Source organism: Callithrix jacchus, chromosome 1 (assembly GCF_049354715.1).
Source record: "Callithrix jacchus isolate 240 chromosome 1, calJac240_pri, whole genome shotgun sequence".
Taxonomy (NCBI): domain Eukaryota; kingdom Metazoa; phylum Chordata; class Mammalia; order Primates; family Cebidae; genus Callithrix; species Callithrix jacchus.
In genome coordinates, this window is record NC_133502.1 from 27,835,787 (window position 1) to 27,850,851 (window position 15,065).

Consider the following 15,065-nt stretch of genomic DNA (forward strand, 5'->3'; position numbering starts at 1 on the left):
CTCCTCAAGGGAGAAGGAGAGGGGCCCAGGAGAGCTGTGCTCTGGGTGGGCACCCGGCACTGACCTTATGCCCAGCAGAAGGCTGGATGTGCAGCTGGGAGGTGGGCCGGGCAAAGCCCCACACATCGAAGCTCAGAAATGCGACTACACCAGGCCCTTCTCATGTCCCTGAACTGTGATGTGTCCGATGAGGGTAATGAGGGCAGCATTTGCCTGAGCCCCTGAATGCCTCCCCCACCAGACACTGGTGTGGTGGTGTCAGTCCATCCAGGTTGGGCAACGACTTGTCTCCACTGGATGCCCCTGAGGCTCCCCAAGTCACATCTGCCAGCTCCCCAGAGAGAGGACACCGGCGAGGCAGGTTCAGAGCAGTCGCGGAGCCTCCAACAGCCTCTGCTGGACGGAAGCCGCTGGGGGAGGCTGCAAGCAACGCCCTCCGCTGGCCGAGCCGCCCTCTCATCAGTCATTAGGAACTGCGGGGAAATCACTCTGAGCCCTGAGGCAGGAGCTGCAGGCAATTGTCTGTGATTGATAGCACTAAATATGAAACCGCATGTACCTCATCCATGCAGCATGGAATCAGAGGCATATTGTTAGTGGGGGAGATGAATGGAACTTGAGATAACCTCGGCAAATTAGGCACATGTTAGCGTTAAGCTTTGTCAGTGAGCAGGCTATAAATTACAGACAGATTGTAACTCCATAAACTCTTCTAATGAATTGGATGACAGTGGTAATTCAACACAAACGCAGCGGCCTAACCCTTTTAAGAGGACAGCCCCAGGCCTCCAGGATGCACCCAGCCAAAAGGCACTGTCAAAGTCTGTCTCTAACATCTCCCGAGAGAGCACGTGCAGCAAGATAAAATAACTTCTTCACGTTTTTTGCATATCAGAAACAGAAGTTCAAGACCCTATAGGCGATTGCATTATTTCATAGTTCATTCTTTTGAGTTTTTCTCCCCAGCACATAATTTTTATTACAGTTCTCTTTTTCCTGAAAGCGATCTCACTAAATGCGTGGAAGGCAGAAGCCCCAGCGCGCTGAGCTCTGGGCAATTACCGGGCACATGGCGGGTATCGTGCACTCACAGGCTAAAGGCTCAGAGACTTTCACCAGAAGGAGACGCTTTCCATACAAATGCACTACCTGCGGTGTCTTGTTGCAATAATGAAGTGGAATTCATAAATAAAACTAAGGTGGCGAGACAGACCCTGTGTGGTTTCCGGCCGTTACTGATAGAGGCACGACGTCAGTGACAGCTAAACTGGGGCTGTGAAGCTGTTTCAGAATTTGCTGTATATTTTCATAAAAGTTGCATGTAGAAAAAACTGACAAATCAATGTTGATCAAAAGAAAACCTTAAATTCAAATGGGAAAATTAAAGGTAACATGTCATTATTTAAAATGTGTTGACAGTAAAAAGCATTCTTTAGTTCCTTTTCAAAAGGAAGTAACACAAAATAGCACCAATGGGTATAATCATTGTATATCAGGTACAGCTACTGGTACTCATGTTACAAAACTAAGAATTTTAAAAATAAATTACCCTTATCTAGGTGTATTTTCTCTTCTACAGAACACAATTCTTTTACTAGAGATGTTAAAGGAAACATGTTCCTTTCTCCTTTTATCATGCGTGGTGTTAAATGTAGCCATCATGGTGTTAAATGTAGCCATCATGGTGTTAAATGTGGCCACCATGGTGTTAAATGTGGCCACCATGGTGTTAAATGTGGCCACCATGGTGTTAAATGTAGCCACAATGGTGTTAAATGTAGCCAACATGGTGTTAAATGTAGCCATCATGGTGTTAAATGATGAGTGGTGTTAAATGTAGCCATCTCTTTCTTCATAGACCCCCCAGCCTGCAATTCCAACCAGACATTCAACCCCTGCAGATTTTATGTGAGCAGATCCTCAGTATCGTTTTCTCTGGCTCTAGTAGAAGGCGTCTGTTCACAGAGCATTTCTGTAGCACCAAAGCATAGTATTTATGGTAGCGGGGGAAATGAATAACAACTGTGACTGTATTTTACATATTCTAGTTACACCTCTAGTCTGATCCTCTTCCAGGGCTTTGGAGGACAATGCTAGAGTGTGGTCTGTTTCAGTGACTTACGCACTGCAGTCATTCAGGAATCTGAATTGTGCACCTTAAAAAATCTAATTCTGGAAAACAATCTATGTACTTGTCCTTTGTCACTCAGACAGGAAATGGGATACATTCTGAACTGTCAAACTTCTATCACTTGTAAGGCCGAACGCATTCTTTCGTTAAAGTCAAGTGCACAGCCTCATCTCACCTTTCTGTGATTTACCAGGAATCACTTTGTCTGCTTGGGGCCGTGAGTCACAGCTCAGCTGGCCCTGTGTGAATGGAAGTCACAGGGATGGGAGGTTTTCAAATGTAGGAAAAAGGACCCTGCATCTAGGACCCCGTTCCCTGTCCCCATGCCTGGGACACTCCTGGTCTCAGCCTCCCCATGCCGGCCCCTTTGGCTGCTGTGTCTCCTGAGCCTTCGTGTGTGCACTGGGTCTCGGGCAGACACTCTGTGGGTCTGGTGACAGACACAAACACAGCCGCTGATGCTCAAAACTTTTCAAATACTCTCAGCTGTAAGGGTGGCCCCGGGACCTGAGCAGGTCATTGGCTTGTTTTGTTTGGCTTGCCTACTACTCAGAGAAGACAAGACTTCACATAAAAATCCAGCTTCCCATCCATTCTCGAAAAACCTGAAGAGCAACTGTGCAGCGCCTGCTGACTAGCGAGCAATGCCTGGAGCCCCATCTCCACAATTCCTCCTGTGGGCCACAGGTCTGGCGGCCAGTGCAGCCCCCGCCTAGCCTAGCCCAGCCCAAGCCTTCCCCTATGTTCTTCTCACCCCGGGGTCATCCACAAGGCTCTGTGTGTGAGCCCCAAATGAGAACACCTGGGGGAGGAGCCCCACTGGCCTTGAGTGTGACTGTCCCCTGCTAGGAATTCTTCTTCTGTGTGTCTCCTTTCAAGTCCTGGTTTCTCAGTGAGCTTCAGTGAGGAAAAGGCGTGAGTTTCATCATTCTGACTTTAAGGTGAAGTCCGTGACCAGCAGCCCCACACCCATCTGGGAGCTCGTTAGGGATGCAGAGTCTCAGGCCTGCCCGGGCCTGCTAAGTGTGAAGCTGTGATTTCATGAGATGCCCATGTGGTCCTGAGCTCATTCATGTGTCCTCGAAGGCACCTCCAGCTGGACTTGGAGCAGGTGCACAGTCAGCCCTGGCCTACGGCTGGCAAGAGGGTGGTGCTGGAGAGTGAGAACCCACACCCAGTCCTGAAACTGACCTCCCGGAGGCCAATCAGCAGAGGGGAGCCACCACTCCAGAATTCTAAGACCTTCAGGGAGTAACATGAAGACATTTAAGGCCAAATCATGCAACCCCATTTTTTAGACAGCCCCTGTGCTGGAGAGTTGAATTATGCCTATGAGTTTTATTGATAAGATGTCGAGAGGACTCTGAGAACTCGCTTCCTGCTCGGGTGAGTGGGCTCTGCATGATTGCTCTTAGATTTTTTTGAGAAGGGATGGGAAGCTGGATTTTTAAGTGGGATCTTGTCTTTTTTGAGTAGCAGGCAAGCCAAACAAACAGGCCAATGGGCTGGAACTCAGCAGTATTTAACGATGATCTTCCTTGAGCTCACAGCTCTGTGGGGAGGTGTGCTCCTGTGCAAAGAGGAATAGAAGGTGACTTTTGTCCTAAAGGCACTCAGAAGCTAGTGAGGGTGTTTGCAAATTTCTGTTTGTGGTAGGAGAACGACAAAGAAGAGGCCGTGAATCTATCCCTGAGGTCCTCACAAGCCTGCAGCTTGCTAGTGAGGCGGGTGCCCAGGCTGCAGCCCGAAAACTCGAGCCCAGTAGAGTGGAGGCAAAGCAGTCGTCGCCCTTGGCACAGGAACCTGCAGACTCTCCTGGATTCTACAGGTGTTTGTCTCCCTCATACATCTGCAAGGACATGCATGTTGTTTAAATGAATGGAGAATACAGTACTCACTTGTGGCTCCAGAACAAGGGACACTAGGTCAAAGACATGGCCCTGGAGCCACCCTGCCTAATGGCAGGACTGGCCTTGCCTCTCACTGACACTTGCTCTGCTCGTCTTTCTAACTTCACCAAATTCAAGACTACATGGGAGAAGCTTTTTCTGCTGAGGTCCCACCTGAGAACAAACCAGAGGCAGCTTTGGGTTCATTCGGATAAGTGACGTCTTTGGGCTTTCCTTTGCACTGTGCGTGGGTCCTGCAGTCCTGACCTCCTGGCTGCAGCCTCAGGAATCTATAGCCTCCCCCCCGAACAGACTCCACACTCCTCCCTCCCTCTGCAGGCTGCAATGATATCCATGGTGCTGGGATAGGTGGAGGAGGAAGCCTGTGTCTGTCATGGCCCCTCTGTCTCAAGTGCCTCTTGGGTATCTCTCATGCGTGTCATCATCCACTCAGCATGTCTTCACAGAATGCCTGAGAGCAGGGCCCGACCTCCCCCCACCTCCCAGGCAGGCTCCCCAACATCCTGAGCCCTGGCTTCAGCCCATGAGATGGGCTGAAGCAGCCAGCCCAGCAGCAAGCAACTGCTCTGGTTATCCCCTGGTGGTCACCAGTGCAGATGAGGGAGCAGCAGCTCCAGTGAGCAAGCCAGAGCCAGCTCCTAACCCACCACAAACACGCAGATTCTCAGGAACAGCCTGTTTTCTCATCTGTAAATAAGGAGCTGAGAAGAAGGAATCTCTTCCAGCATTTAAATTCTATGATCAAAAACTGTCACTACTTTAAACTGTCTCCCAAGCACTGTTCACCGAGTAGCACCTTTGTGTTCCATTTGCTGGTAGCTCTCTTCGCAGATTGGTGTTCAGAGTCTGTGCACAGCTGTGCATGTCTGAGTGGTTGTGAATGTCTGCATTTGGCTGTGCTTGGCTTCTGGTGAATGTGAGTGTGCATGGTCGTGCATGTGTATGAATGGCTGTGCATAGCGGTACATGGCTGGGAGTGGTTGTACATTATTGTACATGGTCGTGTATTACTGTGAATGACAGTGTGCACGGTTATGCATGACTGCATGGCTGGGAGTGGTTGTACACGACTGTGCATGGTTGTGTATTACCGTGAATGATTCTGAGTGTGCACGGTTGTGAGTGTCTGTGCATGGCTGGGAGTGGTTGTGTGTGCATGGTTGTGTATTACCGAGAATGATTGTGAGTGTTCATGGCTGTGCATGTCTGTGCATGGCTGGGAGTGGTTGTTCATGACTGTGCATGGTTGTGTATTACTATGAATGATTGTGAGTGTGCACGGTTGTGCATGTCTGTGCATGGCTGGGACTGGTTGTACACGACTGCATGGTTGTATATTACCATGAATGTGAGTGTGCACAGTTGTGCATCTGTGCATGTCTGGGAGTGGTTGTACACAACTATGCATGGTTGTATATTACCGTTAATGATTGTGAGTGTGCACAGTTGTGCATGTCTGTGCATGGCTGGGACTGGTTGTACACGACTGTGCATGGTTGTGTATTACCGTGAATGATTGTGAGTGCACGGTTGTGCATGTCTGTGCATGGCTGGGACTGGTTGTACATAGTTCTGCATGGTTGTCCATTGTTCCACATGGCTGTGCATAGCTGTGCGTGACCGTGATTGCTTGTAAATATGCATAGTTGCACATGACTGTGCCTGGCTGTGCATAGCTCTGCACGGGTTTGCATGACTGTGAATGGTTGCGAATGTGCATGGTTGCACATGTCTGCACATGGCTATACATGACTGGGAGTGCTTGTACATAATTGTGCACAGCTGTGCATGGTGGTGAATGGTTGTGAGTGTGCAGAGTTGCACATGTCTGTGTGTGGATGGGAATGGCTGTGAATATGTATGGTTGTGTATGGTCGGTTTTGTGCAGCTTTGAATGACTGTGTATGACTGTGTTTGTGCATGGTTGTGCATGGTTGTTTGTGGCTGTGAACTGTCTTAACAGTTCTCGTGTGAGTGGAGTTTGTGCTCTACAAACACTGCATTTCCTCACATCCTCCATGATATATGCCATATCTTCATCACAAACCTTATACTCTCCATCTCTCTCTCTTCCTTTTCTCTCTCTCTGTCTCTCATTCTCTCTCCTTCTTTCTGCCTCTCCACAAAAGACAGAAAGCATGTGTACCTTGGTCTGTAACTTAATGAAAGCTCAGTCTCAGAGGCTGTAGTTGTCTGCCAGGTTGCAGAGATGTTGTGGGATCCAGTTCAATTGAAACAAAACAAGAACTTTTGCTAAAAGCTCTGCTAGAGATGATTTCCATATTGGATACATGCTGCGAACCACTGAGGGGAAATAAACAAGGTTTGTTCTAACGAAAGTGCACTGAGCACTCCGGGGTGTGAGTATGAGACTCAGCCCTTTCATCTGGTTCTCTCATCTAATCCCAAGCACATGGTCAGGTGGGCACTGCTGTGATTCTATAGGTGAGTTTGTATAGCCAGTGAGAATTCCAGCAGGAATCCGGGGAAAGGTGTCTGGCTGCAGAGCAGCCGGCTGAACCCCTGTGTCGTGGTTCTCACCGGCATTAAACCTTCACATCCATGAAGCATTTGAGTTTCTTAAGGTTCAAGGTATTTTTCAAATACATTTTAACAGTGCAGAAAAAAAAATCCAGCGAATGTTGAGAAATATCTTGGGAATGGGAGTAGTGCTTGTGAAGCTCCTGCTAAGCTGGCTACGACTATGGGCCCCTGAGTCTTGCTCAAGAAAGGATTATTGGGACACTCGCAATGCAAGGGTGAGGCCTTTTCAGCACCCGGGGGCTGAGGATCAGGGGCTGTAGGATCCCAGGGAAGACCTCACAACTGCAAACTTCCACTGAGAACCATCCTATAGGTGGAAAGCCCATTCCCATCTACCAAGGCCAACTCTGTTTTCTTCTGTAAACACAGCAGTGTTTGTTGTGTGGTTTTAGTACATACTGAATTCTCCAGTAACGCAACTACGTTGAAAATCAAGAGAAGTCACGACTTTATATTTTCAGAACATTGTCAAGTCTTGTTTATCACTGAGGAAAATCACGCCACAGACAGGAAATCCTGTCATTACTGGTGTTATTTGATGCAAAGATACATAGAATTTTCATGGGTTGGTCTGCATTTGGAACTCTTGCGTTCATGGAAATCCTCTGCATTAGGATGTGTAAATCCAAATATTCTTAGGTAGCTTCTATTTCAAAACACGGAACACAAAGTCCTCACAACAGGCAGCTGGATGTTGCCTCGATCCTCTGAAACCCAACAGGCTCATGTGAAGGACAGAAGGTGTTCGTCTAGTTCACTCTGTTCATACTGTCACACCCAGCTGTTCACATATTGAAATATAGGCCATTGTACATTAATGTCCTTTTATTACCATTTAATTAATTTTCTATCTTAAATGTAAGGTATAGTATCATTTCTCAGGGGTGTGGATTACTCATACTAGCTGTGACTTTCATTCCAAGTAAAGGGAAGTGACAATGTGGTTGTCATGAAAGCCGGTGGCAGTGGTTTTCGATGGGGTTGGAAACCACAGTGCTGGGGACACCGCCCTGCTTTGCCGCGTTCAGATGACCGCGAACAGCTGTGTTCAGTGAGGCAGCTCTCTGTGCGTGCAGTGGAAAACACACGTGTGTTCCAAGATAAATAAATAAATAATCCCTCTGATAAAGCGGGAAGGCTCTCGACAGCTTTCTCCCTCCACTGAAAAGCTGCCAGCTTAATAAAGCCGTCGGCGTTTTCACATTCTGACCCCACAAAAGCAGTGAATAGCTAGAACTCTGACTTTTAATCTAAGCTGCAGCATTTGAAGAATAAGGAGCTCTCGAAGGCCTCGAAGCCCAGCACCCCCGGCCACTCTTGTCCTTGGGCTGCACGCCCGCCAGACGTTTGCCATCACAGCACAAGGGCGACTTGCTTTTTGAAAGGAGGCCTCAATCTTGTCGCTTAACCCCAAAAACATTCATTATTTTCAGCCAAAGGATAACAAAAGTTATTTCAGAAATTTTTTTCAGCCTCATCTCTGGAGAACACTTCACCTCCAAACTTCCATTGATTTTGTCTCCTCCAGACACTCAGGAGGAGCCGGAGGACCTTGCCCAGTGGCTGGAGCCTCGCGGGAAAACAAGGCAGGCTGTCTGCTGAGCTCTCAGAAGAAAAACATCTTAAAATGCTTTCGGGTGTCAAATTCGTGGTCAGTGGGATTAAGAATGAGGGGGACAGGGAAGAATGGCGAGGTGGCGAGGAAACAATGCCTTTGGTGACACACGGAGGGGACAGTGAGCTTAGAAAACGTCAGAAGCTGCTGGAAACCTCCCTGGAGGTGATGGTTTCCAGGCCCACTGGAAGGCAGCACAAGGGTACATTGTGAGCTGAGAGCAACCGAGGATCCGGGACCCTGGGACCTCCCTGGATGTGCACCGAGGAGCTGGGCTACCGGGAAGACACCTGGCCCAGACACACAGGGAAGGCCAGACTCAGCAAAGGAAACCCTCAGCCCCATCCAGGTGGGTCCTGGAAAATGGGGCCCCAGGGCCTGGAGGTCAGGAAACTGCATGGGGGGAGATGGTGGGGAATGGAGACTGGGCCCCAGAGCCCCATAGAGACTGTGCCAGGCCCACAGTCTCCGAGGGGTCTGGGGGAAGCAGTTCTCACTCACTGAGCTGCCAAAATGGCATCGGGTGATGTGACTGTCACCTCTGAGTCCCTGACCAACTGGACCTCTGTGGCCACCCCAGGCCCCACCTGCCAACAGGGCTCCCAGCCATGGCTACCCAGGGACGATACTCTTCCATACGCTTAGGGACTCTTCAAGCTCAACCTTCTCCCACCCGGACTCCCTCCCTTGGGCCAGCCTCGAATTGTGGAGGGAAGGGGGCGCTGAGTGTCCTCATTCCTGTCTCACCCTTTCTCACCCTTCTCCCCGAGGGGGTTCCGAGCTCCCCGATAGCTGGGAGGGTTCCGACTCATCAAACGGGCCTGGCATGGGGAGAAGCTGTGACAGCGGAAGCCAGAGTCCAGGGCAGCAGAGTGACCCACCACCCAGCACTAGACGCAGAGCCCACTTGCCTGATGCTCCCCACTCTGGGGGACCCCACTTTACAGATAAGGAAATGGAGGCACCGGAGCTTAGGTAGCCTCTGAGGGCACAGAGATGCCAGGGACCCCACCCCCACCCCAAGGCAGGGAGCTGTCCTGCCTCTCATGTGCGGGCAGATGCCATGCCTGCGATTGCCCCAGGGCTGCCAGGCAGGAGCTCCAGCCCAGGGAGGGCTGTAGGGGAGGAAAGGGAGACCGAAGGGAGAGAGCCACCCAGCCGGCCATGAGGGTCATGTGTGGTGCCCTCAGAAGCCGCAGGTGTTTTTACTCAAATTAAATCAATATTATATTTAAATTAACTCTGATCTAATCAGTTGTATTATTCAAGGCTAAGACAGCAGAAAGGTCCAGGTGGAAGTGAGAAGGAAGGCAGGCACTAGCTGTGAGCGCAGCCCACTGGGGGCTCTGCCGGCTGGAGACAGCCACTGTCCCCTTTGGCCTCTGTCTCAGTCCATTTAGGCTGCGGTAACAAAATAATATAAACTGAGTTCCTTGTCACAAAAATGTATTTCTCACGGGTTTGGAGCTGGAAGTCCAACATAAAGGCACGGGCAGATTTGGCTTCCTGTTTTGTGGACGGGGCCTTCTCACCAGTTCCTCACATGGGGGAAGGGGTGAGGGAGCTCTCTGGGGCTTCCTTCCTAAGGGCACAAATCTCATTCATGGGGCCCCACCTTCATGACTTCATGTGGACTGATCGCCTCCCAAAGCCCCACCTCCAAACACCATCACCTTGGGGCTGAGCATTTCAATGCATGAGTTTTGTGGGGGACGTGAACTAAGAGTATGGCAGCCCCCAGCATGCCTGCGCCCAGCCCCTGGGGTCTCCTCCTCCTGTCCTCAGCTTGCCCTGTGCTCCTTGCTCTCCTGGAGCCCCTCCTGCCTGTTCTCCCTTTGTCTACTCCATACACACAGGCTGAGAGAAGAGTTGGCAGTGTGGAGGTGAGGTGGGCACCCACGCAGGGGCACAAAAGCCACCCCAAGCTAGGAACAGCGACGCCATGGTCCTGCAGGGCAGGCAGCCCTGGGAGGGCCTGGTGCACAGGGCACCTTAGAGCTTTCCCTAATGTAATATCCTCCGTGACGCTCACAGAGCAGGGAAATAGATCTGAAAACAAAACCAAACTTCCATGAGACATCACCTCCAAAGTGAGACAAAATTGGAAATCCTTCCAATGGAAGTACATTTAGGAGGCTTTGGGTGTGTATTAATTTAGATATTGCCCGTTATACTAGTATCCCCCCTGCGCAGTCGGACCTCCTGCTCCACAATGGCCTTTCTTCACCTCCGCCTCATCTCTGTGCCAGGCGACGATGACCAGGGCAGAGCATACGTGCTGTGGGGGCCAGATCAGGGTTCACCTCCACTCCACAGCTTTTTTAAGGTCAAAATTAATTTTTAAATTGCATCAAATTATCTCAAATAAAAATGTGTAGGGACGTGCACGTGGCCCCCCAGGCTGTTTCTCAGTGCGTCTTAGAGAAGGAGGGCGTTTTCAGCCCAGCCACTGGGACACCTGTTTCCCGTGGTCTTCAGAACGTGGTGCTTCCGTGTGCTGCGTGAACAGAGACCCAGAGTGTGTTACCTGCTCACACCCCAAACGCCAGGCTCCTTATGCTGAAATGACGGCTCTGGCCCATGCCCTGCTAAGCGCTTGGCACAAATTTGATCCCGGAATAAAATTAGCCCTTGATTCCTCATCCCAGTGGAAATTGCCTGGCTCTGGCCTCTCCACTTCCTTAATGGTTTCTTCACTACAAAGGCTCAATTGAATGACCCTGCCTGCCGTCTCCAAGGTTTGGAATTAAATATACCTAAGTGTAAATCAATAGAAAGGGAATCAGAACTAAAAGGCGGGATTGTTTTTGCAGATCTCTTTGTACAAAACAGGTTTGCATTGAACCTGGGACCACCTGCGACCCCAGAGCAGCTCCGCCTTCCGGCTCCAGGTACGTGAATGTAATGGAGGAGCTTTGACGAGCAAAGATGAATCACAAGATCCATTAAAATGGAATTATGATTTTGACCCATTCACCTCCAAGAGCTGCTGGATAGCAAAATTAGAAAATTCGGAATTACAAGTGTTCCATTTTAAACCGCGAGAGATGCTGCGCTGGCAGGCCCCTCCTCCGCCCCCCGCTCACTCCAGACTCAGGCGACCCCAGGCATTCACGCTGAGGTGGATTTCACATGCATTGCATTCTCAAACAGTGGGATATGCAAGGAGACGTACAGGCACATTTGGAGCCTAGTAGAAGCCAGCTCTCAGGACCACCAGCACTTCCTCCCTCCAACTACAATGGGTCCGAAAACTCTGGAGGTTCCTCTGGCCTGGAACCTCTGGGAGGGACCAACCAGCCACCTTTGCCAGCCTGTACTTGGCGCTAAGCCTTGGACCTGCCAACCCACTACCTCATCTGCAAAACCAGTCTTTAATTTCCTCTTAGGCACCAATGCCTGGTAAATTATTAGCACACCATTTTTTCCAAGAGTGTTTCATGGTTCAGCGGTAGCCCCCATAATACAACACGTTAAGCAAGGGAAGAACTTTCTGATAGTAAAAATGCAGCCACCTGAGCCAATCAGAAGGCTTCCTCGTGCCTCCGGCTGTAAGGAGCTGCAACTGAATGGACATCTCTGGTTGGTTCTATGGACCGCTGCCAAATTACCAGTGGTCAGCGGGAGCCCATACGAGATGGCAGCACTAACATTCTATTCCAGATATTCACAGATCAAAGCGCCAAAGCTGTAGGCTTTTATTTATCCTGCATTGTGGGAAATACGAGTTTTGCCTACAGCAAAGCTGAAGCCTGGACGAGTGGGCACTGGATGCCTAACTTGAGGGTTGAAGGAAACAGTAGCTCAGAAATTGTTCCACGGCTAAGGTGGGCTGCTCAGAAAGATGGCAAGTGAGAAAGAGGTCTTCACTCATTCATCACAAAATTCAGCACTAGTCAGAGGGAACCTTTTTTGCTAAGTTGACCTTGTGTGTAAAACATGAATAATAGAAAGAGATCTTTAAACATTAAAATAACAAACAAAACTGATCCATCTCTACCTCTTATCTGGAACCTCAGAGTTCTTGAACGCACCTGTCTAAATGAAGACTAGAAAAGAGCTTGGGGGACATTGGGGAGGCAAAGTACATGGAGAATTTGGGGTCAAAAAGAAAAAAGTGTGTATGAGTGTGTGTGTGTGTGTGTGTTGTGGGTGTATGTGCGTGTGTATGTGCTGTGTGTATATTTTCTGTGTGTGGTGTGTGTATGTGTATGTGGGCTGTGTATGCATGTTGTATGTGTGTGGTGAGTGTGTATGCATGTGTATGTGTATGCGTGATGTGTGTGTAGGATGTGCATTGTGTGTTGTGTGTAGTGAGTGTACACGACTGTGTATGTGTATGTGATGTGTATATGTGTGTATGTGTGTAGAATGTGCATGTGTTATGTGTGTAGTGAGTGTACATTCATGTGTGTGATGTATGTGTGTATATGTGTGTAGACTGCATGTGTGTTGTGTGTGGTGAATGTACATGCATGCATGTGTTGTGTGTCTAGGTATATGTGTGTGTAGAATGTGCATGTGTGTTGTGGGGGGAATGTACATGCATGTGTCTGTGTGATGTGTGTATGTGTATAGGATGTGCCTGTGTGTTATGTGGGGGGAGTGTGATGTGTGGTATGTATATGTGCGTGTAAGTGTGATGTGTGTGTGTGCATAGTGTCTATGTAGGGGAGGATGTTTATGTGTTGTGCGTGGTATTTATGTGTGTGTGTGTGGGTGGGTGGGTGTATATTTGTGTATGTGTGTAGGATGTGCGTGTGTGTTAGGGGTGTATATGCATGTGTATGTGTGATGTGTGATGTATGTAAGGGAGGATGTTTATGTGTTGTGTGTGGTATTTATAAGCATGTGTGTGTGTGACGTGTGTGGGTGTATATATGTATATGTGTGGAGAATGTGCATGTGTGTTGTGGGGAGTGTCTATGCATGTGTATGTGTGATGTGTGTGTGCGTGTGTATAGTGTCTATGTAGAGAAGGATGTTTGTGTGTTGTGTGTGTTGTGTATATGCATATGTATGTGTGATGTGTATATGTGATGTGTGTATGTGTGTAGGATGTATATGTGTGTTATGGGGGAGTTTCTATGCATGTATATGTGTGATGTGTGATGTGTGTGAGTATAGTGTCTATGTAGGGGAGGATGTTTATGTGTTGTGTGTGGTGTGTATATGCATGTGTCTTGTGGTGTGTATGTGTGTATGATCTGTGTATGTTTGTAACAAATAACCAAATGACTGGATCTCTATGTTTTGAAACAGGATCCCTTGATTCTGTTTGGGAAATGATGTTCTTCCTGTAGACATCAGGATTTCTGTGCCCCAGGAAGAGTGATGGGTCTGTCACAACCTGATATTTCTCCAAGAATAATTTCAGGTTAAAAAACACAACCATAGTAAGGTGAAGGTCTCAGCAGATGTGAAATAACATCTCACTGCCAGTTCCCACGTCCCAGGCAAAAATTCCTTTAAGTTAATTATATATTATCTGAGCCAGTGTGTACATGTTCAGTCTCTTCAGATCTGTACACATCTTCTAGCACTTTTGTTCTGGTTTCTAAAGAACCTTGACTAATTCACTTTAGCAAGAAGCTAATCCTGCACTATAGGGCTAAGTATAAAACAAGTGACATTCTCAAATGGTTGACAGAAACATGCAGGCGAGGGATCATTAAGTGCTCATTAGCCACGTGTCGTCACGTTAACCATGGGGTGTCGTACCAATTTTCTCTTCTTTGTCATGAGCCAGCACTGTCCCCCTTTCATGGAGCAAACCACCAGGGTGAGTGGTGCCCACACCCGCCCGCCTTCCGCTCTGCTTGTCACACAGCAGTCCCTGAGCTCCATTTCCAAGGCCACGGTCTTAGTTGTTCACGCAGAGGAGGCTGTTACCTGGGTCTGCTGGTAGCAGTAGTGAGTAACTGAAATGGTTAAGTAACGGAAAAATGTATTTTTTCAGACGATTCAATGTATACAACTGTTTGAACCATGTGTGAATATAGTGATTTTATTTCAACTCATGATTTTAGAATCTTAAAGATGGTCATGTGACCCAGACATTTAGGATTCCCAGGTTTGTTTTTATTTTCATTTTGTTAATGATTTCCATTTTTATTTTAGATTTGGGGGTACATGTGCAAGTTTGTCACATGGGTATATTGTGTGATGCTGAGGTTTGAGGTACAAATGATCCCCCCACCCAGGGACTGAGGAGAGTACCCAACAGTTACTTCTCAGCCCTTGCCCCACTCTCTCCCTCCCACCTCTGGTCTTCCCCAGGGTCTTTTGTTGCCATATTCATGTCTATGAGTACCAAAGTTTAGCCCCCACTCATAAGTGAGAACATACAGTATTTGGTTTTCTGTTCCTGCATTAATTTGCTTAGTGTGATGACTTTTAGCTGCATCCATGTCACTGCAAAGGACATTATTTTGTTCTTTTTTATGGCTGCATAGTATTCCATTATGTATGTGGATTCCATTCTTTATCCAATCCACCACTGATGGGCACCTAGGTTGATTCCATGTCTTTGCTATGGTGAATAGGGCTGCAATAAATACACACATATATGTGTCTCTTTGGCAGAATGATTTGTTTTCCTTTGGATATATACCCAGTAATGGGATTGCTGGGTCAAATGATAGTTCTATTCTAAGTTAAGAAATCTCCAAACTGCCTTCCACAGTGGCTGAACAATTCACACTTCCACCAACAGTGCATGAGCATTCCCTTTTCTCTGCAGCCTCACCAATATCTGTTGTTTTTTACTTTAACAGTGGCCATTCTCAGATCTACCTACACTAAAAATAGCCCCTAAAGTGAATCGGTTGAAGAAATTCGATCCCAAAGATTCTTAATTTTTTCA